Below are 26,185 nucleotides of genomic sequence, written 5' to 3'. Positions count from 1 at the left end.
TGGAAAGGATAGAGTGTCTCTCACCATATTGCTTCTCTATTGTCTTTCCAGGTTATTTTTCATTTTTTAAAAAAAAAATCTGTCCAAGCTTCATCAATGCATTCAATGCCCAGTCTGCTCCCTCTACATCATGTATGCTACTCTCAGTGACATGCCACTTATGAACATTTGTTGGTACAAAGAGGATCTCATCTGAGGTCAAAGCACATGGATAGGTTAGCACTATGCTATAAAACAATTTTGTTTGTATATCTTTCCTTGCATCCCATGCAGGATGCCTGTAACATAGACACAGCACCCTCATCGGCTTCTTGTCTTCTTTAGGAAGAAATGATGATGGAGTGATTCAAACCAAATTTCTATTTTAGAGCTACAAGGTATTCTTTAGGTTTCTATTTGGAAATGACTCACTTATTCTCCTTATATCCAGATATATGAGGGTTTTGTTTTTGTTTTTAAATGAAAGATAAAATGTAGTGCATGGCTTCTGTTTACTGAGCAATTTTGAGTTACAGATATTAATTACAACTAAATCATAATTTGTCATGATGTATTGCTGCAAGGTATCTTTGGATGGCCAGGACAGTATGGCTTGTAGAAAACATGTTAGCTTTTATAAACTGGTCTTGAGGCTTCATTTCTGCATGATCCTAGTACTGCAATTGGCACATTGTGGCAAGAAGAAAAACTGTAGTCTGACACTAAACCCAGAGTGACACAAAAATTAAAACAAAGAAAGAAAAACATCATTCTTTCAACCTGTCAAGCATATTGCTTGGAGAGCAATGCAACCCTTCCATTTCTTCTTTGCTCTTCAGCTTAAACAAATAACACATTTGAAAATAAGTGACTATAGTAAGAGAAAATGCAGATGTGCTGCTGGGAGGGAAAAAAACAAGATAGTGAAACGCATCATTCATTTCTGACAGTCTATTAATACTGTTATGGAAACAGTAAACCTCTAAAATCCACGTGAATCTGAGAGCAAATGATGCTTCCTAAAATAATCATTATTCCTAAAATGTAGTTGAAATAAAGTAATGTATTCACCATTCCTAGGTTATTATAGTTCACCCTTTGGTGAGATTTTCTGACACAGCTCCAGATTGATCCTGATACCTTCTCTGTTCATTTCATTTTCTTTTCACCAGCATATGATCCTTCTGTTTTGGGGTCTCCATCTCAACTATAGAAGATCTATACTAAACACCCTGTTTAGTTATTTATTTAGACATTATTATTTAGCAATATACAGTCAGTGGATCCTGGATAATTTCTTTTGAGGCAAAGCAAAAGAGTTCGCAATAGAAATGGTCAGTACCCCAGTATTTACAACTAGCATTTCAATATCCTGTTCCTTTCTGGATACACGCATGGACAGTTTTCTTTATCTGATAAGTTCCATGTGTCTTAGGAAACAGAAGCCCTTGGCTGTTGTAACTGAAGATGAAATAAAATGTATGTTGTAGTCTAAATATTTATATCAATATTTGAAACTAGACCATCATCCCTGCTCCATGCCACCACTGAAGTCAACACCTATCTTGGTTGTGGTGGGTGCGATTGCTGTGCAGCTGATATTTTCCCACCTCAGTTTCCTCTTGCAAAAACGTGTCTCTTTCAAGTGACAGTCTCAGATTGTTAAAGGGTAATATTAACAGTTACAGATATGCATAGTAATTTATCTCCGATAGCTTCAGTTTAATAGGAATTTCTTTGGTAGTTGTTCTGTATTTAAGAATACGTAGTTAGCACAGTCCTTTGGCAAAGCACTGCTCTGTATTGCAAATAAATTCTATAGCATTATTTTACAATTGTCATAGAAGAATCTAACCCCCAACTAATGTGGAGATGTCATGAGGCCATAAGCTGATCATGGTTAAAAGCTTTCCCACAAACATTTGGCATCACTGGTAGAATGACACCACATCGCCAAGAAAGGTCAGCTGCCATTGTTTTCAAGGCAGAAAAGGCAGTTGTTTGGGATGACGCTTCTTCCCGTCACAGTGGATATTTGGCCCATCTAGTTCTTATTTACAATCTGTGATCCATTATGCTGCAGTGTCTGCAGTACTGATCAAGGATCTTCATAGCAGTGATAGTCTTCAGAATCACCATCAGATCTTCTGGCACACGTGAAGTCTTGCTTTTGAAGAATATGTGGCATCTTTCCAGATTTTGCAAGATAGCCCTTTGGCACAGTCACAGCGCTGGAAAATCTCCAAGCCATGGGATCCTTTCTTGCGCTGTTTAGTGCACACCTCTCCCTGGTGCAACACAGGCTTACAAATTTTTGTCCAAAAGTGGCGGGCACAGCAAAAACCCTCACTGCAGTCAGAAGACCTTAAGCAGGGGTCTCCTTCATGACCTAAAGAAAACAATCACATAGAATTAGTTAATATGGATTTATTTATTACAAATAGATCACACCTTTCTGTTTAAAATGGCACTCAGAGCAGCAACAACAATAACACTGGAATAAAACATAAGCCATAAAAACAGATTAAACTTAATTTGAAAATTAATTTGAAAAACAATGAGAGGAAAAAATAGTTCTCATCAGTTAAAACAGTTAAATACCAACTGTCTGTTAGTCTTGGTTACTAGTGGGATGGAAACTAAGAAGGGGCCAAATTAATTTCCCTCAGCAGGTCATTCCATAGGCTGTATGTAACCAATAAGTAAGTTCAAATGAAGAGCCAATGAAGGGTTTAAATATCAGTTTTCTACATTCTGACAAATATAAAGTTCCGTACAGTTCAGATGTTTTCTGTGGTTCATTCAGTTTGTCAAATTTAGTTTATGGTACAGGTTGAGTGACCCTTATCTAAAATACTTGGGACCAGAAATGCTTTGGATTTCAAAGTGTTTGGGATTTTGGAATATTTGCATATACATAATGGGATATCTTGGAGATGGGACCCAAGTCCAAACATGGGATTAATTTATGTTTCAAATACACATTGTACACATAGACTGAAGGTAATTTTACACAGAACAGTTTAATAATCTTGTGCATGAAAAAGTCTGTATACATTGAACTGTCAGAAAACAAAGGTATCACTATCCCAGCCACCCACATGAACAATTTTGGATTTGGGAATATTTTAGATTTTGGAATTCCAGATATGGAAGATCAACCTGTATTAAAACTAACTCTTGCAACAGAGTTTAGTGTGGTACTACCCCCCAGACACCATTGGTTGATTGCAAATAGCAATATGTCCATCACTTAGGAAGTGCATTTAAGATTGCTGTTCTTACAGAGGTGTCCTATACTTACTTTCTTAAACACTGCTTTGGGTTTACCAGATTCACTAGCAGTACTATTCTAGTGAATTTGGTCAAGGCAAATAGGTCAATATCATTTTTTATCTCCTTTCAAAGTATTTAACAAATTTTGCAAATCATGTAAGCCAAAGAAAACTGAGGTTTTAAAACATATGATGATTCTTTTTAAAAGATGATTGTTACCTATCCCAGTACATGGAGTCGCCTGGATCTGCTCTTCCCCATAGAATTACATAAATGGAATGGGTCAAATCTAGTCCAATACTGTGCCATGCAGGAATATACAACTAAAGCACTCCTGAAAGATGCCCACCCAGCCTTGTTTTTAAACCCTCCAAAGGAGAGTTCACTGCCTTCTGAGGCAGTCTATTCCACTGTTGAAAAGAACTCACATTCAACAAGTTCTTCCTAATGTTTAGGTGGAATCTCTTTTTTTGTTATTTGACTCATTGGTTTGTGTTCTAGTCTCTGGAGTAGCAGAAAAAAATTTGCTCTACAGGACAACCCTTCAGGTATTTAAATATGACTAATATATTATATGTCTATCTTCTCTTCTCCAGGCTAAACATACCAAGTTTCCCTAAATCATTCCTCACAAGGCTTGATTTACAGACCTTTTACCATCTTGGTTGCTCTTCTCTGTACGTGTTCCACCTGTCAATATCCTTCTTGAACTTTATTGCTCAGAACTGGACATAGTATTCCAGATAAGATCTCACCAAATCAGAAGAAAGTGACACAGTGCGCCTGTGCCATATGCTGAAGGCGGGCAACAAAAGAATGAATGGTGTGCGCACCTGTGGTGCACGCGCTCTGCCGTGCTGTGAGCATGAGCCCCATTATATTGAATGCATATGCATTTTTGCATTACAAGGGGGCGGGGGGTCTGGTACGGATCCCCTGCATAATGTAAGGGTCCATTGTACTAATAGTTTCCTCGATCTGCCACTATATTAATGTTGGTACAATTTAGAATCCCATTTATGCAGCCTCCTTGTGTACTATCTCCTAGAGTCAGGGGTGGAAAACGGGGGTAGAGCCTCAACCACTTTTCTGTGCCTAAGATTGTTTGGAGGCCACATGGAGTTCATCTCTCAAATGTGGATGACCACAAGCACCCTTCTTCTGGTTTCAAAAGAATGAACAAGCAGTGACGGAAACAAAGGCGGGTTATAGACCGCCCATTTGGGGCGGTCTGCACCCGCCCCTTTCCCCGGTGTATCGGGGCCTCAGTGTGCAGAGCGGCAGCCGCTGAGGCCCCGATCCGCCGCTTTTCAGGCTGCGGGGAAGCAGCAAAACGCCGCTTCCCTGCAGCCTGAAAAGGGGTGTCCCTGGGGCTTCAAGCCCCAAGGACACCCCGCGGCGGCGGGGAGAAGGAGAAAGGGGCCGCTTGGCCCCTTTCTCTTTTAGTCCGCTGGGCACAGCCATCTGAAGGCTCCGCCCAGCAGACTAAACCAGGAAGGAGCTCCGAAATGGAGCTCCTTCCTGCTCCGTGTTTAGGGCGCACTAAGCGCCCTGGCGCGGAGCAAGGACATCACGTCCGCGCTGCCCCATCTAGAGGCGGCGCGGTCGTGACGTCCTCACGGCGGCGGCCGTATGGAAGGGCCGCCGCCGCCGTTTAGTGCGTGACGAGCACGCACTAGGGTTAGGGCGGTGCAGAAGCACCGCCCTTTTGTAACCCTAGTGCATGCTCGTCACGCACTAAAGTGCCAGTCTGTAACCGGCCAAAGAAAAAGGGCACATTTTCCTTGCCTTATTTCTCTGGGCAGCCAGGTGTGTTGGATCCAGAAGAAAGCATAAGGGTATGTACTTGTGTGCCATGACAACGGTGAAAATATACAATTACCACCCACAAAAATGAAGAAAAAGGGGATACCACTTTACATAAAAAACTGTTTGTATTACAAATGTACACAGAATTGCTATAAGGTGGATTGGCAAACCATTCATTTCACCATAAGGGATGACAAAGAAATTTTCTGGATTTGCATTTCCCAATGAAAATATTCATTTCACAGCTCCCAACACTGGAAATGGGACCAAGCACATCATGCCTTGCATATCTGTATGTTGTTAAGGCTTGTGGTACATTTTGGTGAATAAAAATGCACACAATTGAGTGCAACCCAACTTCACACATTTGAAAAATATGTGCAGAATTTTTGTCAATGAGAAAATGCATATATTCAGAACAATGCATACAAAAATATGTATTTTGCCAAAACATGCACATGTGCAGTAGACAGCAATACTGATAAAAGAGTAAAGATACAATGGCTAATGAAACTCCAGGAAAGACAGGAAAGCTCTCTAAGGGATACTAAGCTAATACAGAAAACTAAGATAGTTTCACTTTTAGTAGAAGTGAGAGAATAAGCAGGTGGGGAAAGCGGATGTGGAAAGATCCCTAAGAATGCCAATTTAAATCTCAGAGGGTTTAGAATAGGTGGATAGGAGACAAGAAGACGTTTGGTGACTCAAAACTACTTAACCGTACCACTGCTGTTCTGTCTAATATATATTTACATAACCCTTTAAACATGAAGTGTTATTGCATTTTCAACATACTAGGAAAAATGTGTACAACTGTCAGTAATTATTCATAAAGACCAAATTGAATAAATGGACCAAATAATGTGCTTGTCAGCACGAAATCCAAAATAATACAGTAAAATAATCCATCACAGCAAGTGATAGTTCAACAAATATGGAAGCAAGACAGCAACTGGAATACAAACAGATATATCTCTTATAGATTCTGTCTCACTTCCATATTTGCTAAGCTACTGTTTGCCATGACATACTGTTTTACCATACATTTCCATGAGTAAAGGGTGTGAAAAGTATCACAACCTAATGCAGAACTGGGACATGATAAGAATGCCAGTGGAGCTGGACTGGACAGCCCTCTGATAACCATTCAAGTAGATGACTGTGTTCTGAAATAGATCTGAATCTTGATGGTTTTTCCAACTAAAGCAGATGCAGCGAATCATCTGTTGAGTGATAAGTCAAAACCTATGTAAATCCTATTGATTCCATGTGTATATCAGTAGCTTTCAGGCCATGAAACATAAGAAAACAGAGAGCACCAACAGGGAAGATGACTACTCAAAGCATCTTCTCCAGCCTTCTTCCTTCCTCCACCTAAAAAAGGAACTGCCACAGAGTCCACAGGATCCCTTTTCAGTACATGGGAGAGAGGAACCTGTGCTGTTGTGCTGCCCACTCAACCTCTGGCCTCCCTGTGTTGGCAGGGAAAGTCTGAAAAAAAGCTCTAACTACACACTCAGAATTCCTAGGGCTTCCAGTCACATGGAATCCTCTGATTATATACAGTCAAATATAGTTATACCTCCTCTTCAGACTGTCCATGTCAACATGAGAAGGTTGCGACTGGAGTGGGTGAAGCTTCCTCTTCCTAGTAAGACACTGCATGGTCAATGTGTGATTCATGGGACACTTTGATGCACTAATTGTTTTCTGTAATGGCAATGTAATGCATTTCATAATGTCCCCTTTGAAGAAGACTGCCACAAGATGGAATACAATCTTACCTTTCAAGTGTGTCAGCTTGGTTTGTCCTTTCCCTAGATTCTGCCAGCCCACGTCCTTGGTAGGATAGTGATTATTTTTCTTGTTGCGAGGTACTTCCAGGGCTGGGATATGGGGTGTGAGAATACTCTCAGTCACTGGTATACAAATACCTAGATCAATGAATACCGTGAGTCAGAATTGGTCACATTATGGCAAAATGTGATTCCATCCACCACCCCCAGAATGGTACCAAGAAAAGGTATTTTCATTCACTTGTCAGCAGACCATTTGATATATTTGACATTTCAGTCAAAATAAAGGTGGGGCAATATTATTATTCCCATATTGCAGCTGTGAGGAATGAGTCTCATCTAAGGTAACTTGATTGCTTGTGGCTGAGATGAGTTTTGAAGTGAATCATGTTCTTCCTAGCTCATAATTTTTGCAACGCAATCTTTTGCATATTTATTCAGAAGAAGGGATGTAAATCTTCATAAACTTCATTTTGACAGGTCAGAATGAATAATTTTACCATTTTTTCCTCTTTGTTATGAGAAAGACAGACCAAAAACTGTGCAGTTTTTGAAAACTGGTTGCAGTTTGGAATTGACACTGTGCACAAAAATGACAGTTTCTGCCAGAAAATGCATGAGGAGTTTTGCACAAAAAAATGACAGCTAGCATCCTGTTAGTAAGAATGTTATAAATTATACTTTCATCCTTGTAACTTATTCACATTTATGATTGAAGAGCCATTGTCATGATGCCCCTGAAAACCACCTTAAAAGTCAGCAAGCCAAACCAAGGGATGGAGTTCTGCAGCGCTGGTGAGTAGGGAACTAACGGATGACACATCCTGCTTCCTGCCAACAAGCAGCTGTATACTAGTGAATTGCTACAGTACCCTGCAGATGTTACTGGTTTGGCTGGTGCACTATCGCTCACTGCCTGGAGGTAGTTAAAATATAATCCTTCAGCACCCTGCTTGTCAGCACCTCAGAACTCTGTCCTTTGGTGTGGCTGGATGCATTTTAAGGTGAGTTTTTGGAGCCAGACCTAGAGAGGGAGCATAGCCATGACACAGTGACTATTTATTAAGTTTATATCCTCCTTTTCCTAGTATTGGACCCAAAGTGATGCACAATACATTAAAAAGACAATTCAATTTTTAAAAACATTAGTAATACAAAAGTTAAAATGTAATTAATCTAACTTAAGATCTAAAACAATAAGCTAAAACAGCATTAAAAATAAATTTAAAACATAATAAGTAAAATAGAATAATTACACCCCCTCTCCATTGAGAACCTCTTATCTATATGTGTAGCCGGCATTTTCCACACAGCATTTTCCAAACAAACAAACATTTCTAGCACAGAAAACCAGCTCCTTGCCCAGAAAATGTTATTTTCTGTGCATAAAAATGTGTTTTCTGTGTGCTAAACTTGTTTTCTGGGCAGAAAATCCCCTTTTCTGTGAAAAAAGAATTATGCAAAATAAATCCCAAACTGCATATTCTTGCTTATCTAGGATTCAACTTTTCTGGGTTTCCTAACACCTAAAATCTGTTTCAAAACTTTAAAAATAAATATATTCATGTATTATTTACACCCCTGTTCAAAAACATGTCTCTCTAAATCCAGTAGGGCTTATTATCTGGTACACATGCGTAAGGTCATGATAGCAGCCCAGTGCTTCAGACAGTGATAGCTGTGGCTGCATTATATAACTTCACACTGTCCCACTAAGTGTCTTACAAAGATTTCCCTGCATAAGGAAGATTAGAGGCCAAAGTGAAATACTCCTTGATATATTGATTATTTATACAGAGCACTTTTGATGTGTATTTGATGTGAAACAGCTCAAGCACAGTAAGCATCTCATTCACTAGTTAGTTCAGAATAAAGTCAAAAGTTATCACAAGTCAACTTCTGGCCCCCTTGAACTCCCAGGTTTTGGAGGACTACAGTTTCCTCCTCTCATGTCCTCTCTCTGCATATCCTATATCACAAAACATTTTATTCTGAAGCCCCCCATTTACTGGGAACTCCAGAATAACTAGCCTGAGGACCATGCGAAAATACATTTTGCCATATTAATTTATTACAATGCATGAAAATAGTGCAGATACCATTGTTGCAGCGGTTTCCAGGGCAGCACATTCCATCTCTGTGACAGCGTTTCTTTTTTCTCCTACAAATCATGCAGGCAGATATTGCTTGATGAGGACTATGGCAGTATTTCCCAACTTCACATTCCTTGTCATTGGTACAAGGGTAAGCCTAGAGATGGGGTAAGAGAAGAGAAAGTAATTATTTGACTGCTTTTGCTGCAGATAAAGTGAAAGATGTGGAGGAAATAAAGGGAAGTACACACAAGAGTAATTTGAGAGGTGAAAGCTACTTCAGTTCTGAGTAATCGAAAAGGAAAGAGTTACTTTTAAAACTGAAACTATGGTAATAATTTAGGGTCCTTGCACCAGTAACTCTAAGTAATGATTTGAAAAATAACTTTCCATATCTTTGTAAACCTTTAATGGTAGTAAAAAAATCTGTGATAATTAAATCCAAAATCCACAAAAGAGTGATACCTTTATTCAACCAGCCAAAACATACAAAATACATGATGCAAGTTTTCGAAGCTCTACTGGTTTCTTCATAAGGTAAAGTTGTTTTTAAAAAATCATGCAGGAGAAAATATATTCTAAAATGATGATATTAGTCACAGGCTTCCATTTTCTCAGGGTGTTGTTATTGTGTTGTTCTGTGGAGGGATACCTATGCAAACAGGCCTCTCCTCCTTCTGGCCATGTGGCACTGGGAACAAAGCATTTCAAAGTCCAGGAGATAAAATTTGAATTCCATTAGCAATACAAAAATGTACTTCTAATTGAAGTTTTAATTAACTTATAATTGAAGTATTGCTAATGGAATTCAAAATTTCCTGGACTTGGGAATGCTTTGTTCCCAATGCCACATGTCCAGTAGGAGATGGACATTTGGCTGAAGTCTCTTGGCCATTTCCTACAGATTATGTCTTAAAAGGCAAAAATCATACCTCAGACATTAGCTCAGTTCATATTTTGTGCTAAACATTAGTTTAGGATCATTATAACAGTAAACTTTGAGCTTGCATGTTTCCCTTTTTATTGAATCATAGAGTTGGAAGAGACCACACGGGTCATCTCTGTTTTGTTTGACTGCAGCTAATCATACTATCCAACCTCACAAACAGTGATTGATATTAATTATAGCAAGCTTAAAACAAGTCAGCTTAAAACATTGGTCTTGATCCACTATGACGTCACAAAAGTAGGTATTTTTGTACACAGTTTTTTAATGTACACAATTCTGTATGCATTCATCCATTTTCTAAATGCACATTTTTGGATGAATTTTTACAAGCACAACAATGTACAAATTCCCAGGACACAAGCCTCAGAAAATGCAAAATAAATAAATAAATAAATAAATCCAAGTTAAGATAAGTTCCATTCCATTGGCAAGCTCAGGAGCCATAAAATGTATAGAGAAATGCATATAATATATATTTACTTTCTATTGCTGCCTGTGTAAGTGGAAGAAAAATTAAGCTAAAAATACTGAAATTATACTCTGGGTTGCCTTTATTTCTTTCATCATACTAACAACTATACTGTTTCCTGAAGAACATTAAACACTATATAAAGTCCTTCTCCTATTTCCTTTGATGCACTCATACATCTATATAGCCACATTCACATTTTCAACACCACAGTTGGTAATAAAGGTGATATTTCCTGGACAATCATAAAAGATGTTGCTGGCTAACACTGCTGCATCTGATTAATCCTTATAAAATTATCTTTTCAACTACATAAGCAAATATATATGAAGTTATCTCATATTTTATATTAATTATTTCAAGATTTTCAACCCACATGTTCTTAGGTTACTAGACAATCTTCATAATTTAAATTCAGAAGGTTATCATGCTCCTCGGGAAAGCAATGGTTTAAAAATACATATGGAATTTTTTTAACACCATGAAGCTATTTCTCCTCGCCCCTCTGGCAATGGTTTGTTGCTATCTACACTTTGCCTTTCAGCTTATTCAGCATACCTTTACCATCTTAACTTTACCGTTTTATTTTATTTATAAAATAATTAATATAAGATATGAGATAATTAATTAATATGCCACCTTTCTCCCAGAAAGGGAACCAAGGTGGCCCACAAATAAATACTTTAAAAACTTATTACAATAAAACTATCAAAACATCACATAAAATCAATATAAAATTATAAACAATAAAACCACAATAAAAATGTTAACATCTTTCAGAGTCCAATCACTAAAAACATACTAAAATATTACACTGGCCATGATCCTGAACACTTCCCATGCTTTTGTGGGTCAGGTTGTTATCCTTGCAAAAGCAGGGTGATAAAAGTCACACCTTTAGAGAGAACAGGCACAATCTTAAGCATAGCATAAATATCCACCAGCAAAGTTATGTTATGGAATTCCTACCCAATACCAATGTAGTGCAACCTATGTGGATCAGTGTTCAGTATGGTCAACACAGTGGCGGAAAATCTGTTGTGCAGTTGCAATGCACAATACACAAAAGCAATGTATAGAAGCAATGTGCATTCACATGCTACTCTGTGTACTTGAATGTGCTGCCACATGTGCAGTGGTCCCACATGTGCAGCTCTACCTATGCTACCATCAGTGGGATACAACTGTTCTACATTGTTTTTTAAAAATCCACTCTGCATGAACAGTGCAACCTATGCCTTTGTATGTCACTGTCATACAATTTCTCCCTAGATGGAAGCTACTTTGCTTACCTAATTATTTCTCTAAGTACCTCAGGAATGACCCCAACATTTTTGTTACCTGGGGAAAAACACTAAATCAAAATGTATAGTACTAAGGTATTTTGGCTCATGTACCAGAAAATCCCAAGTGCAACTTGACTAACAACAACAATGCTTTCTTTATTTCTTATTCTCCTTTTCCCAAGGCTCGAGGTGGGATGATAGTAGAACAGTTGGGTCTGGTGCTGATTATCAATATTTCCTATTTGACAACTTTCTCCAGCCGAATGATTTGTGGAAGTTATCTTCTGAAGGCAAATCATAAAAGGGAAGCAATCTTTTCCCATGACAAGCCAAGCCGTGAGAACTTTGTATTCATAGCTCCTCCTTTGGCTAGAATGGAACCTTTTCTGTTCATAATCAGTTAAGCACCAACATCTAGCCTTTGCTTTATCTGTAGATAGAAATGCATCTTAATATTCTCACATAAATTTTCCCCTTCACCAAGGAGCCATGTTCTGGCAAAACATGATAAAGCTGAAACACTTATCTGAATTTATTGCTGTTTCTTTGATCTAGGAAACTTGGCATGAAAAATGTCTTTCTTTTGATAATCCCAGTAGGGCACATCTTAATTTAAGGAGAACAGGAAACACTACTAGGGAGAGTAAAAGATGCTCAGTAGGAGCATTTGAAAATGTACAAAATGGAGTGTGATTTTTTAACATGATCTAATATTCTGCAGCTTCTAAAGTTATGGGCAAGAGGGTTTTTTTTTCCAACTTGTACTTTCTTTTTAAAAAATATTCTTGTGTGAGACAGAATGAAAATTGGAAAAACAGCCTCAATTTTCCATTTTAGAAAGCCATTAATCTGTGTCACTTCATGGCTTTATCTTCTTCTTGTCTTCCTTTTCCTTCTTTCATCTCTTCCCCCCCTAAACAGGGTGGAGTTTGGTCTGTATTCCAACTATCTGGCCGTAGATGCTAAATTTAAGAGAACCAGCTGTTCCCCCCCCCCCCCCCCCCCCCAGTATCTGAAACTATTGGGATTAAATTAATTTCTGAGATAGAGATGTTCTGTATCTTATGTAGTGTCTTGAAATCAGCATGTAGCAGAAGAAGACAGTTCATAAATCACAGGCCAACCATCCAAACTACATATCATGTGAAGGTAGTGTTTGTTTTCTCATTTTTTAAACCTGATCATAAATTAACAAGAGTTATCCTGCTCTCGTCTGATGAGTTCAGAGTCTGGAATCCAGAATGCTTTTTGGATAGGATCCCCAGAATCTCCCGGCTGGTGGACATGGTGAATAGAGGGATTCTGGGAGATGCAAGGAACTCTCTTCTTTGTGGTTCCATAGTTATTAGTGTTATGTTAAGAAATCAAATCTTTTGATTTCTCCATTAGGTTTTAAAAATTAGATGATTGTCAAATATTCAACATTGACAAATATTATGTAGAGTGACGTAACTTTCCAAGCTCTAAATATGAAATCTCTTCTTCCACCTTCCCCAACCAGGATCAAATATTTCAGTACTGAGAACTGGATATTGCTACTTAGAGGAGAAGCAGATGGTGCAAATGGTCCACACCAGACCCGCATTGCTGCCACTTGCCACAGGACCGTGGCAGCTGCACACTCCTGGCCTTAATCTGGGCTGCCTCTACAGTCTGGAACCAGTTGCCAAAAAGAAGCAGTATTTTACTGCTCCTTTTTGGATCAGTTTTTTCAAGATGAGGTGCACCCGGGTTGGCTTATGGCCACGTTTGGGGTCTGTGTCATCTGAATGCCACATTCAAATCCCTTGGTATTATAAGCACAACTTAAGATACTATGCAGCCTGACGGCGGCCCCTTTATGCTATACTGGCTTATGGATCTGTATCTTTCTTGTAATTTTATTTTATTTAGGTCTTTAAGATTTTACCTTCAACATTCATCTGTATATCTTGAAGATTTCTGCAAGCAAGGTCTGTGCTGTTACCTTATTGGGTACATGAACATTTTGGAAGTTTGCAGATATGATGTATACAGTTGCAGAATATGTTGTATTGTTTCTGGGTTGTTGGGCTGGTGCATCTTCTTTACATTTACAATTAAAACATTGTAATAAGCATTCACAATATTAATTTACTATTATAAAGTAACCATATAGAACCCAAAGGAGTGGTACATCAATACACAGCATGCCATCAGAGGATGTGATGAAGTGAAAAATTACAGCATTTACTACTCTACATTACATACATCTGTGCATTCTTTGACAGTAGAGTGCAATATGTTATTTTCCTAGTCTTATTCAGGCATTACTTTCCAGTCTGAGTCAATACACAAACAGGGGGAATGGCTAGACCCATCACCTCCATTACTGGTTTCATCACATGGAAAACAACATGCCTGAAAAGGATACATTCCTGTCCACAAGGAGTAACTCCATGCAAACCCTGATTTTTCACCATCCTTGTGCAGATTCTCAATCCAAACAGCAAATTCTCCTCTTCAGAGTTTTCATCTTCCACATGAGGAAAGCCACGATGGAAAGGAACAAGACTAGGCATCCCTTTCTTCTCATCCCTTTCTTGATTCAAACCAGGTATGGTGCCTGAGCAGAGCTCTTCCCACTGTATAATTCTGTTCTCCATCTCATTCTGTATGTCCAGGAAAATGGCATATGTTGCAAGTAGAGCTGGCCCTGCCATAGGCATGTAATTCTTTGTTAATATCATCCTCAAAGGAGAAATGAGTCTTTTGCAACTTTCTTCCCATTCTGAGAAAGTCTTCAAAAACTGCAGTCTTTAAATTCTATTTGCAGTTCAGGACTTTTTCTGTACAACATTTCACACATGGTTTTTGGGATGTCTTTTTATTTAATACAGAAATTTATTTTATACAGAAAACAGTATAATTTTTGCACAAATCTAAAATGTTGTACTTGGAGATTTATTCTGAGCAAAATTCACAGATTTTTTATGTGTGCAGATAACAGCATTTGCTGCGTAGGAAATGTTGTCTGCTGCACAAGAAATGCTGTTTTCTGGCCAAAAAGCAGTGTGTGAATTTTGCACAAAATATATCCAGAACTGCAAAAATTCTTATCAGTCCAGAGTTGTCCTCATAAGGATTTCCCAATACTCAAGAAACATGTTTTGACTATTCTTTCAAAAATATATATTTAAATATTCTTCACATCCTTATGGTCTGCCATTAGAAATAGTGATGTCATTTCCTCACGCAACAGAATGCAGGAAAAATGAACAGAGTAGCCCGCCAGCAGTTGCTTTCTGTTAGAGTACAATGCTTTGTTTTGGATTCAGTCTTCCATAAAAACTAGCCTTCTGTCCTCAGGTGGGGTGAAGGGTGATGTCCTATAACCAAAGTTGAAGAAATGTTCAGCTCTTACCCTTGTCAGCTTTTGCTCGTGGAATTTGTGTTGGTTTGGGGATCTTGTCCTTCAACCCAAGCAGTAAAGTCTTTTGGGTCAGGCCCAATAAAAAATTGGCAATGCCTATGGAGGAGTAGAAAAAGTCTGCTGCTATAAACTTTATAATACTGTATAATCAGCATTAGAAAGATGGCAAGCTCTACTTGACAGAGGAAGAATGTTTCTTGAAGCCTGTCTTTCTTTTCTGTCAGATCACTTGGCATAAATAGTTTTGAAATATTTATGGAGAGACAAAACTCCTGCAGAAATAGATATTTGTGAGACAGATGTGTTGGGAAATTAGTTCTGTTACAAGTTCTGCTAGTGGGAACATCTAAGCTTTTGAGCTCCACAAAGATCTTTTCCAACAAATCCAAGTGCTATTATTGCAAGTATTTTAAAATGGAAAATAGATTGGTTCATTTCACTGCAGACTAACTCTTGCTTGCATCCAGGACTTCTGGCTTTTCCTTATGACTTTATAATTTCCCCTGGGTACCCTTATGGTTCATTCAAAGCCCTTGGTATTACAAGCACAACTTAAGATACTATTTTTGGAGACTGCTTTTCATGGCCAGGCCTCCTCATGACTTGGCTGGCACATTATATTCCTTGAGGAACAGTCCAAGAAGTACATGCCATGGCACAGAATGAGAGAAAAACTCCCAAGAGATTCCCTGAAAAGCCTTCACTTCATATCTCTCAATGGTTTAAAACAATCAAATGCTGGAATTCTCTTTTTGCTGTTGTAACATTAGGAGTGCTTGTAACATACTAAAAGTATAAATGCTTTTCAGCCAGAGTGAAGGGAACTATATACCATAAACTGAAGGTTATTTGACCACATCCTGAAAGTCAGATCTAGGTGGATTGTTCAAAGGGCTCCTCATGAGGTTCATCTACAATGTAAAAATAATGCAGTTTGACATTTAAGTGCTGTGGCTATCCTATGGAATCCTGGGATTTGTAGTTTTACATAGTCTTGAGCCTTCTCTGCCAGAGTACTGATGCTTCACAGCTACAAATCCCAGGCAGCTAAAGAGGTGGAATTGCAGTATATCTACAGTGTAGATGCACCCAAGGATAGAGATGGATGAGTTCCGTTCCAGTTTATTTGTATTTGAATTTTTTTCTTACAAATCTCCAAAGCCTGTACTGGTATCCTATTGTATTCATCCTTATTACTGATGAATTAGGGTTGCCACCTTTTCTTTTTCAGAGTGACAAATCATTTTTATCACCCCAGATGGCATGCAGGTCCAACATAGTCCTTTCCATGGTAGAAGTACCTGTATCTATTGAGTTTTGCCATTGCGGTGGGGACACTGTTTATTTATTATTTCATTTTATTTCATATTATTGAGTAACTTGCCAGTATTCACAAATCTCTTCCTATCCAGAATGGACAGAATGTGAGAAATACATGTTTTCTCTACCTGGTCAGAGATTAGATTGCAAATCACTCCACTTAAGGTAACATGTGCTGTAGCATGTAAGTGTGGAAGGATATATATTTTCCCCAGTCTTTCTGAGCTGAATTTAAAACAGGGCTGGTCCCACAATTAGGCAGTGTTTGACGCCTTTGGCAGCAGGTTGTGGTGTTGTGAAAGGGCAGCAAGTTATTTATTTTTATTGTCAGAGGTGAGCTTGTCTGTCTCAGTCTATCTCATGTGCCAATATAAATTGGCTGGTTTTGAGTACTGTGACCATTTATTTTGCTGTGGGGGCACCATTTATGTTATGACCTCAGGCAGCAAAAGGTCTTGAGCCAGCCCTTATTGGAAGGTCCAAAGAAAGACTCCCAATACATCAGATTATCACAATGATAGTCTTTTGCATGATTTGCATTAACCTATGAAATCCAGGGTCCCAATCACCTAGGGGCGAAGCAGATGGATGGCTTGGAGGGGCCTCCCCAAGCTGTCCAGCTGCAGTCATCTCCCAATTGGCCCAAGACTGTAGCAACTGGACAGTCCACTCTTGAAGTGATCGCAAATGAGCCACTGCCAGGAGTGGATTTAATCTGCTCCTTTTGCCAGTGGCTTTGGGCCACCTTAGCTGGTCTCAGAGTGGAGTCTGGCCACTTCGGGAGTGTGCATCATATAAATGCCATGCCCCTGAAGTGTCTGGAAGCCATTCTATTTGGCCCATCTGTTTCAGGCCATCAACAAATATTTGTTCCCATGTCCTACTGAACAGACTGCTGCCACATTTAATTAGATGTGATCTCAGCCTTTCTTTCAAGTCTTCCATCCAGGGAGAGGCTAAGGATCAGGGGCCCATTCACTACACAATGATACACCATATTCCACTTTAATTGCCATGGCAGAGAGATGGTTTCTGTGAATCCATGATCTGGATCAGCCTCAGTGTCAGTCTCTCAAGTGAAACTAGCTCAACTCTGATGGAGTAGAAAGGAAACAGCATGCAATTATTTCTTTTTGTGGCAAACTGTACTGGGGTTCTATGGCGGTAATAACCAGTTCAGGTCTTGAAATTTTTACTTTTTTGGACAACAACTTCCAGAATCCCCCAGCCATCATTGCCAGTGGCTTTGTTTTGTACAACAAACCTTATATTTTGTGGGGGAGGGGGTTCTGCTTCTCTTTAGCAGTGTCCAAAAACTGTTGTGTTGGATATAACTTAATGGTTAGTTTGCTTAAAGGGATTTTAAAGAAAGAAATAATGAATTAGTGTCTTATTAAAAGGAAGAGCAGGTGGTGCTTAAGGGCCCCCAGAGAGCAGAGTTAAAATGTTGATTAAGTAAAAGTAACAAGTGAAAATGACTCTGGTGATCTCAGTTTTGTCTCTAGTGGACATTTATTCCTCTCACAAGACTACATTGCTTCTGATAAAATGCAGTTATTTCCTGTTTTGGATATATGGAAATAACATACTATATTTGTGGGTCAGCAACTAAATGGAAATCATTGTGGTTAGTCTAACTCTTATTAGCAGTATGTGATAATTACTTGGATGCCTGTATCCATTACTTTGACCTAATTCCAATTCCAAAAGAAACAAAAAACAGAGAAAAAGCAAAATAAAGATGAATTTATGTAATAGGTTGCTGGAAATTAACAAGCTAGTGCCATGTTTCTTGCACAGGAACACAGAAGGCTGCCTATTGCTAATGACAGTATTGGTCCTTCTAGCCCAGTATTTCCAATTCTCACAAGCTGCAGTTCTGCAAGGTTTTGGGCAGAATTCTTTCCCACCCCTACCTGGAGATACCATCCAACAATGAATCAGGTTCAGTCCTGTTTAGCATCCCAAATCAGATGAGACCTGGTGTGCTCAGGGATGATATAATGATACTAAAGAAGTCGTGCTTCACTGGAGATTTGAAGCTGCAGCCTTGGGATCCTCAACTGGTCAGTCTTCTCCTTCAAGTTTCACCATATGGATCCAAGACTTAGCCTGTAGAGAAGTCAAATCACAGGCCGATTCAGAGGCCTATCTTGTGTGTGAATGCTGCTTTCCCATCATAAACTTGAAAGGCTTCCCCAGTAGTTTGTGTAGAGACACAGCTATATAGGATCATGAGACTACAGAATAAAGCACCACTTCTTGGTGAATTGCAGGCACTTCTTCCAGGTGATTCAGCCTCTTAAAGCCCTGACAACCTTTTTTAAAACGTCACATTGTTCCAGCCCTTTGCTGTGACAATGTCTTCCTAGAACCCAGCTAGCAGAATTATATGAGATCTGGTTGATCCTCACTAGAAATTACTATTTCAATAGTACACTGAGGCGCGGGACAGACTGCTCAAAAAGGATGGTCTCCTGGTGTCTAATTTTGGTCCATGAGGAAGCCGCAGCCTCCAGACTGCGGGACTTCCCTGCGGACCAAAAATAACCCGCAAAAAGCGGATTAATCTTGCAACGCCATTATGACGTCGCAGTGCGCCAATGGTGCACTTGCAACATCATAATGGTGCTGTGACATGCGGACGCTATGCGTCCGGCATGTAGCAATGGCAGCACCCATCTGTACATGGCACCCCCATTCTGATGCCCTCGTCACATGCGAGGAGTGAGGGGCGTCTAGAAGCGCCGCCCCTCGCATGTGACAAGGGCGTCCTATCCTTTCCGTCTGGACCAGGCCAGACTTCCTTCAAACACATTTGTCATTCAGTGATGTACCTCAACTTAACCTAACCATTGAAAAAGAACTTTGAATGTCCAGTACGCTGTTACGAGGAGGGCTTATTCTGTCTCAGCCCCTAGACTCTGGAACGCACTCCCTAATGAGCTCCGCATGTCCACTTCCCTTGATGTTTTCAAGGAAAACTTGAAGACTTACCTTTTTCGTCAGGCATTCCCCCCATGAATGTTGGTGTTATTTTTCTCCCCCTGAATGTGACGTTTTTCCATTCTGTCAGCCTTGTAATTGTATTGTTGTTTTTATCTTGTTATTTTATTGTATATTGTGTTTTTAAATTGTTTTTACTATGCTGTAAACTGCTATGATCCATGGAATAGCGGTATATAAATAAATTTTATTATTATTATTTATTATCTGTATGTCCTTTTATTTGCCCAAAGGGTGAAGGTCTATCACCATCCCTAAATCCCCTTCCTAGCATGTTTTAATGCTTTAGAGCACCGACAAAATAATTCAATCAACTTTTTAGAAAGGTCAGATACCGTGCCCTTTAACTTTAGCAATTTGAAATTTAAAAGACATTTAAAATAATAGACTGGGATTTTTTCTTTAATTTTTCAAATCTCTCTGCAGCTCTGTAGGCTATGAGAAAATATCCAGTGCGACAAGAAGACGTTTGATTTTATGTCATCTCTGAATGCATCACCAAAGACTCCTTGAAAGACCAAGTTTGTTCTTACACTTTGTTCTCCATCCAGTTTTTTTTCCACTAGTCTTTCATCTCCTTCCCACCCCTGCCTGCCAGTTTTCTTTTTAAATTTAATCTCTGTTATTTATCATCATTCCCAGGACCTCCTCATTTTTGAACAGCATAATTTCTTGTAGCGAAGGACAGTAGCTCAAAATATAAGCATAATGTACCCTCCGAGATGTGGAGGCAACTTTGGTCAAGTGTTCTAAGTGTGTCCAACACCTCCTCCTTATTCATTCATATTCCTATTCATTTATGTGCCTCTTCCCCTGAACTCCATACTACCTCCCAGAAAACTGGGACAATGAAAGGCAAAAGTGACTACTCCATCTTGTTGCTCTTTGCATTGCTTTCTTGCTTGAAGAAGGTGAATAGGCAATGACTGCAAAAATAACCATCAACAACCATTACTACAGTTGGCTTGCCATAGCCATGGATTCAACAGCCATGGATTCAATCAACCATGGTTTGAAAATATTGCCCCACACACAAAATTCCAAAGAAGCAAACAGCTAAAATGCTGTTTGAAAACACTGAAATTCAGGACTGTGCCAACAACTATCAGGTCATTGAAATCCACAAACACCTGGACAACTTCAACAGGAAAGAAGAAACCCTTAAAGTGAACAAAATTTGGCTACCAGACCCAAAAAACAGCAAAATCAGGACTCAGCTAATGCAAACACAAAACCACCCTGGACCAGGGGTTTTCCCAGCAGACAATGATCACTAATTAAGCAGAAACTAATCCTCCCACCCTGAGGCCTTGCCATCAACAACAGAACAATACACAGATTTACATGGAAATCAGTCTTCCCTGCCTAGGGAAACACAGTGTGTGTGTGTGTGTGTGTGTGTGTGTGTGTGTGTGTGTGTGCGCGCGCGCGCGTGCGCGCACGCGCACGCACACACACACCCCTCTCTTCCATGCCAGCATTCTCTGAAGATGCCAGCTAAAGATGCAGACAAAATGTCAGAAATAAACTCTTCTAGAACATGGCCATATAGCCCGAAACCCCCCCCCCCCCCAAAATGTTAATGTCAGTCATGAAAGCCTTCGACTTCACAAGCCAACCTTTTTATCACACTATTTTACTATTTTACCACACTATTGTGTATAATAGCATCCATGGATTTTCATATCAACCCGAGGGGGTGGGGGAGGTGAAGGAAGTCCTAGAACCAAACCCCAGCAGATACCAAGGGACTACTGTACTTATTTTTCACTTACAACAATTATTCATCAGTGTCTTTGATATGTTACGTAGGCCTGATACACATGGGCATAAAACAGCATACCGCTGCCGATTCTAGGGTTCCAGACTACGTGGCAACTGCATGGTCCAAACCCCTAGAATGTGTGGATGCCATCATCATGGTGGCCTCCAGTTCACACAGTGCCACTATGATGACGTGAGTGACACACAGCATCCGCATGTCTGCAACATGAAGAGATGTCATAAGGGCTGCAATGCCGCAGATAAGTTGCCGCAGCCCTTATCACATCTCAGGAAGAAGCTGCTCTAGGCAGCTTCTTCCTGCCAGCAGATCACTGGCAGGGCAACTACACAGCCCCGCCAACAATCCTGAGGAGAATCATCTTTCTCATCTGTAGGGCCGGGGTGTATGGGGGCATGAAGCCCCAAGGACACCCCTTTTTTTGAGCCATGGAGAAGTGGCATTTTGCCACTTCTTTGTGGCCCAGAAAATGCCAGACTGGGGCTGCAGGGCTGCCGGTGAGGTTGTCCTGGCCCCAATTCAGCGCAAAAATGGGCGGATGCAGGCCGCCCCTTTTGGGCGGTCTGTACAGGCCATTATTAAGAAGGTTTGCAGAAACAGCCAATGTCCATTCCCTTTTGCATAATGAGACAATATGCTCACACACTGGCAGATTATATAGTTGGTTATTGTGTGTGTGTGTGTGTGTGTTTGTGTGTGTGATTATATAGATTATATAGTTGGTTGCACAATGCTGGTATTCAGCAGAAGGGTGCTGTAGTGTAACCACTGATAATGATAAGAGTGCACTACACAAGCACAATGTAGAATCTCAGCTCTTGATAAAAGATAAAGTGAACACCCAGCCAATTGGATCCCCTTCAACAACAGACCAGCTTACATGCTAAAGGATTTCTTGAATAAAACGTTGCTTGTCAAACCTCTTCACCTTTTGTGTGAAAACAAAAGAACACAAAAGAAAAGAGCAGAAAAGAAGGGTGGGTACGTGGGTGCGAGGGAGGAAGGATTTATCTATTCATCATGAAGATGTGTCCCAAGAGAATATTCATCCTAAGAGGGGCAGGAAGAACCCTGTGAACAGCAGGATGTGAGTGATGGATACGTTTTTACGGATGGGTACATCTTCATAATGAAATCCATGTCACTTATTAGGAATATGGCAGTAAGCTATATTTCACTGAGACCAAGTTCAATAAGATTCTATCACAAGAATAAAGAAAATCAAAGCAATGGTTATACATCAAGGGTGGGAAACATGAGGTCTTCCAGATGATGTTGGATGACACACCCAACATTTCTAACCATTCGTTTCCTTGCTAGGGTTAATGGGAACTGGATTCCCAAAACATATAGAGGGCCACACAGATTTTTCTACCCTCTATATGATTATGATGCAATCTGAATGGTTCTAATCTGTTGTTTTCAATACAGCATTTCAGTTTTCAGTAGCATGAAGTCTTTTGTCTAGGACTTTTATCTAGTTAGATTTAGGTCTGAACACGCCAAAAGGCCCAATTCCCCCCCCCCCCCCAAATTTTTTTTTGGTGTCCTATTTAGACAATGCATAGCCCAAATCCCAGTCCTGGCGTGAGCAGTCTAGACAGTTTTTGGCATGTTCTACATCAGAAGTGAAATATAACATCCTTAAAATAGTTTTTAAAATATACCTCTTACTCCAGATCTTCCAGTAAGATTTGGAGCTCTTTGCAGTGGTGGCAGACATGCCATGTGGTTCAATGGCACACTGATGCAAATAGATGCCATGGCATGGGAAAGGAGGGCCACAAAACAGGAGCAGCTGTGGGGCCAGGATACTCTGGGCTGACCCCCCAGTATCCTGGCCCATGCAGACACAATCATAGACATACAACCATGGAAAAAGCTACAGTAAAAAGAAACTTACCGTAGCCTCTGGCCCCACTTGACCATATATATTTCTGAGGAACAGAATGATGGGGATGCTTTGTGAACAGGCAATGCAGATGTGAATATAAGAATATAGTTATGAAATCATAAAGAAATTGTGAAACCTAAAGTTAACAAAGAAACTTTCAGCACCAGTAGGGAAACATTTACATTAAAAAGACATTGGGTTTATTATCTTATCTAGTCTCCAAATAATTGAGAATAATATACCTGGTCTTCTCTCCCCCACCTTTATTTTCACATCCCAGTAAGGCATTGTTAGGCTGAGAGATACTAACTGACCTAATGTTATCCAGTGAGTTTCAAGACTGAGTTAAGATTTAAATCTAGTGTGATATTCACACTCCTGTGCTAGCCATTCCCAAATGTTGTGTTAGACTACAGCACTCAACACCCCAATTCTGATGCTTGCTGGGAATAATGGGAATCACAGTCACCCACAGTGGCCAACAGGTTTGAGATGGCTTGATCATACCATCTTGGGGTGGCTACTGGCAATCAATGGCAATAAAGTAAGTATGGGCCCAAACAGACAGGCCAAAATAAAGCTGCTTTGAGTCACTTTGGAAATACGCTGTTTAAATGACACACAGATCTTAAGAGGCCAGAAGCTGCATCAAAGCTGTGTTCCAGTCCTCACCTCCAAAGTGACCCGAAGCAGCTTTATTTTGGTCTGTCTGTTTGGAACCTAAAGTAAGTAAGTAAAGGCCAACTGAAAGGCATTACAGGTGCAAAGTACACTGCAGGAATAATCCAGCTGGAGACCGCTTTAAGTGCCCTGGCTCATTGCTAGGGACTTCTGGGAACTGTAATTTTGTGAGGCATTTAGCCTTCTCTGTCAGAGAGCACTGGGGCCACAATAAATGACAGTTCCCAGGATCCCCTAGCATTGAGCCAGAGCAGTTAAAGCAGTCTGAAACCGGATTATTTCTGCAGTGTGTCTTGGACCACAGTTCCAAACAAGAGCCTGCTGTAGCTGTGAGTAAACATCACAGGGTGCAGATTATAAAATCAGGCTGTTAATCTTGTTTTTCTGCACATGACAAGGAAATTTAGCCAAAACACTCTTTTCTTTTACTTTTAGAAAATAGGCATACATGATGAAAACTAAATCTTGCCTTTCTGTGAGTTGTAACCTAGGAATTCTGTAATTCGGTCTGTAAAATATAATCTCTGATCTAGTCACCATTTGTAGAAGGTGTTCAGAGGTTTCAATCTGTTTTGCTTTTTCTGCTCAATCCATCTCACAAAAACAACACCCTCTTGGTCTTATTTTCTTGATCAGTAATATAGGGGCTCTCCAGACCTCCTCAAAGGGGTGGGCTGGAGGGGCCCAGTTTTCCTCTGGAGGGATGCCACAGCACTCAAACCATGCGGCGTCCCTCTGGACCAAAAAGAACCCGGAAAACCCAGGTTCTTATTGATGCACAGGGTGCACTGTGACGTGTCCACGACGCAAGCATGGAGCCCGGAGGTGTGGACGTGGCACCACGTTTGCATCCTGCACGCGTGCCCCATATGGATGGCACTGCGTAAAGATGGTGCTGTCCATACATTGTAGGGTTCTGGAGCATGCGGATGCTGCACGCTCCAGAACCCTAGAATAGGCCCCAGGCTGTTGCAAACCAGCGGTTTGTACCGGGACATAGATAAATGACCACTCAGAGTTATTTTTCAAGATCCTGTTTTTAATCTGAAAAGTATTTTAGTTTATCCATACATTTCTGTGCCTTTCTTTCTTCTAACTGACTGGGCAAATGGACATTCAAATCTCTGTTCTCCTTCTTCTGATGTTCTTTCTATTATCAGTTTTATCAATACGAGCTGTTATTTACAATTGCAGTTACAAATGTGCAACTTAGATGTATGCCTCTTATTGTTGTTGTTGTGTGCCTTCAAGCCATGTCCAATTTATGGCAACTCTAAAGAAACCCTATCATGTGATTTTGTTGGCAAAATTTATTCAGAGCGGATTTGCCATTGCCTTCCTCTAGGGCTGAGAAAATGTGACTTAACCAAAATAACCCAGTGGGTTTCCATGGCTAAGCAGGGATTTAAACTCTGGTCTCCTAGAGTCCTAACCCAGCACTCAAACCACTACACAAGAGTTGATTCATATTCATGATTATTTCATATTCACAACCATGCCAATAGTGTAGGGAATATGTACGGAAGAGGGGCGCCCCAAAGAAGAGATACAAGGACTCCCTGAAACAATATCTCAGGCTTGGCCAGATAGATCACCAACAATGGTCCTCCCTGGCCTCGTATCAGGAGGCATGGAGACACACTATCCATGATGCTGCAGCCATCTTCGAAAGCTCACGCCGAACGAGCCTCGAAGAGAAACGACAACGCAGAAAGAACCGCAACCTGGAAACATCACCCAAGGAGACTTTCTGCTGTGCTTTCTGCAACCGGACCTGTTTATCCCGAATTGGCCTTTTTAGTCACCAACGCGCTTGTACAAAGCGCGGGATGAGTCCTTCCTGAATCTTCATTCGCGAAGCAAAGCCAGAGAGATGTAGGGAATGTAAAAGTCTCCCAGTCATGCTTTACCAAGCACCAGCTACTACAAGCAACAGTGGTCTGTTTTACTGTTGATAAATCTCCAGTGCAAGGAGGAATCACAACAGATATCCTGCTTCTACTTTCACAGAAGCAGATTCTATTTCTGATTGATGCCAGGGTTGCCAGGGGTCAGGCCAAATATATTTAACTAAGTAGCTAATTTAGAATGACAGCTGCCATTATAATTATTACCATTACTGCATTCCAGTGGGCATTTCCTTTTAATCGTAGTGTTATTTTCATTTTTTACTTGTCATCCTAGGGTATCCTATGTTCAGCCAGGTCTAGGGAACATGTGGCCCTCTAGCTATAGGACTGTAACTCTCATCAGTCCAAGTTAAGGAATTATGAGAACTGAAACTCAACATCTGGAAAACTTTACATTCTCCATACCTGGTGTAGATGTTTAAAACACATTCAGTAAATTAAAATACATAAATGCTTGCCTATAACAAATGACACATTCTGATCCCCAGTGCAATGAATCTCTCAATATACTTTAGCTTATGCTCTGCTCTGTTTAACAATAGC

General features: G+C 40.1%; 1 pseudogene across 1 annotated transcript in view; it reads right to left on the bottom strand.

Annotated features, from left to right (window-relative positions):
• Positions 1–298: 298 nt before the first annotated feature.
• The window catches only part of LOC149313074 (dickkopf-related protein 2-like), a 93,496-nt pseudogene continuing 67,609 nt past the window's right edge, over positions 299–26,185 (bottom strand). The window contains exons 4-6 of the transcript XR_016281465.1: positions 8,960–9,110; positions 6,849–6,998; positions 299–2,368 (exon numbers count right to left, since the gene is read on the bottom strand). The product of XR_016281465.1 is annotated as a dickkopf-related protein 2-like (transcript). The remainder of the gene's footprint in view (positions 2,369–6,848; positions 6,999–8,959; positions 9,111–26,185) is intronic.

This window comes from Sceloporus occidentalis, unplaced genomic scaffold (genome assembly GCF_023333645.1).
Source record: "Sceloporus occidentalis isolate IW3139 unplaced genomic scaffold, rSceOcc1.0.p SCAF_5, whole genome shotgun sequence".
NCBI classification, from domain to species: Eukaryota; Metazoa; Chordata; class Lepidosauria; order Squamata; family Phrynosomatidae; genus Sceloporus; species Sceloporus occidentalis.
Note: the sequence above shows the minus strand (reverse complement) of the source record. Positions and strands in the feature narration are given on the sequence as shown.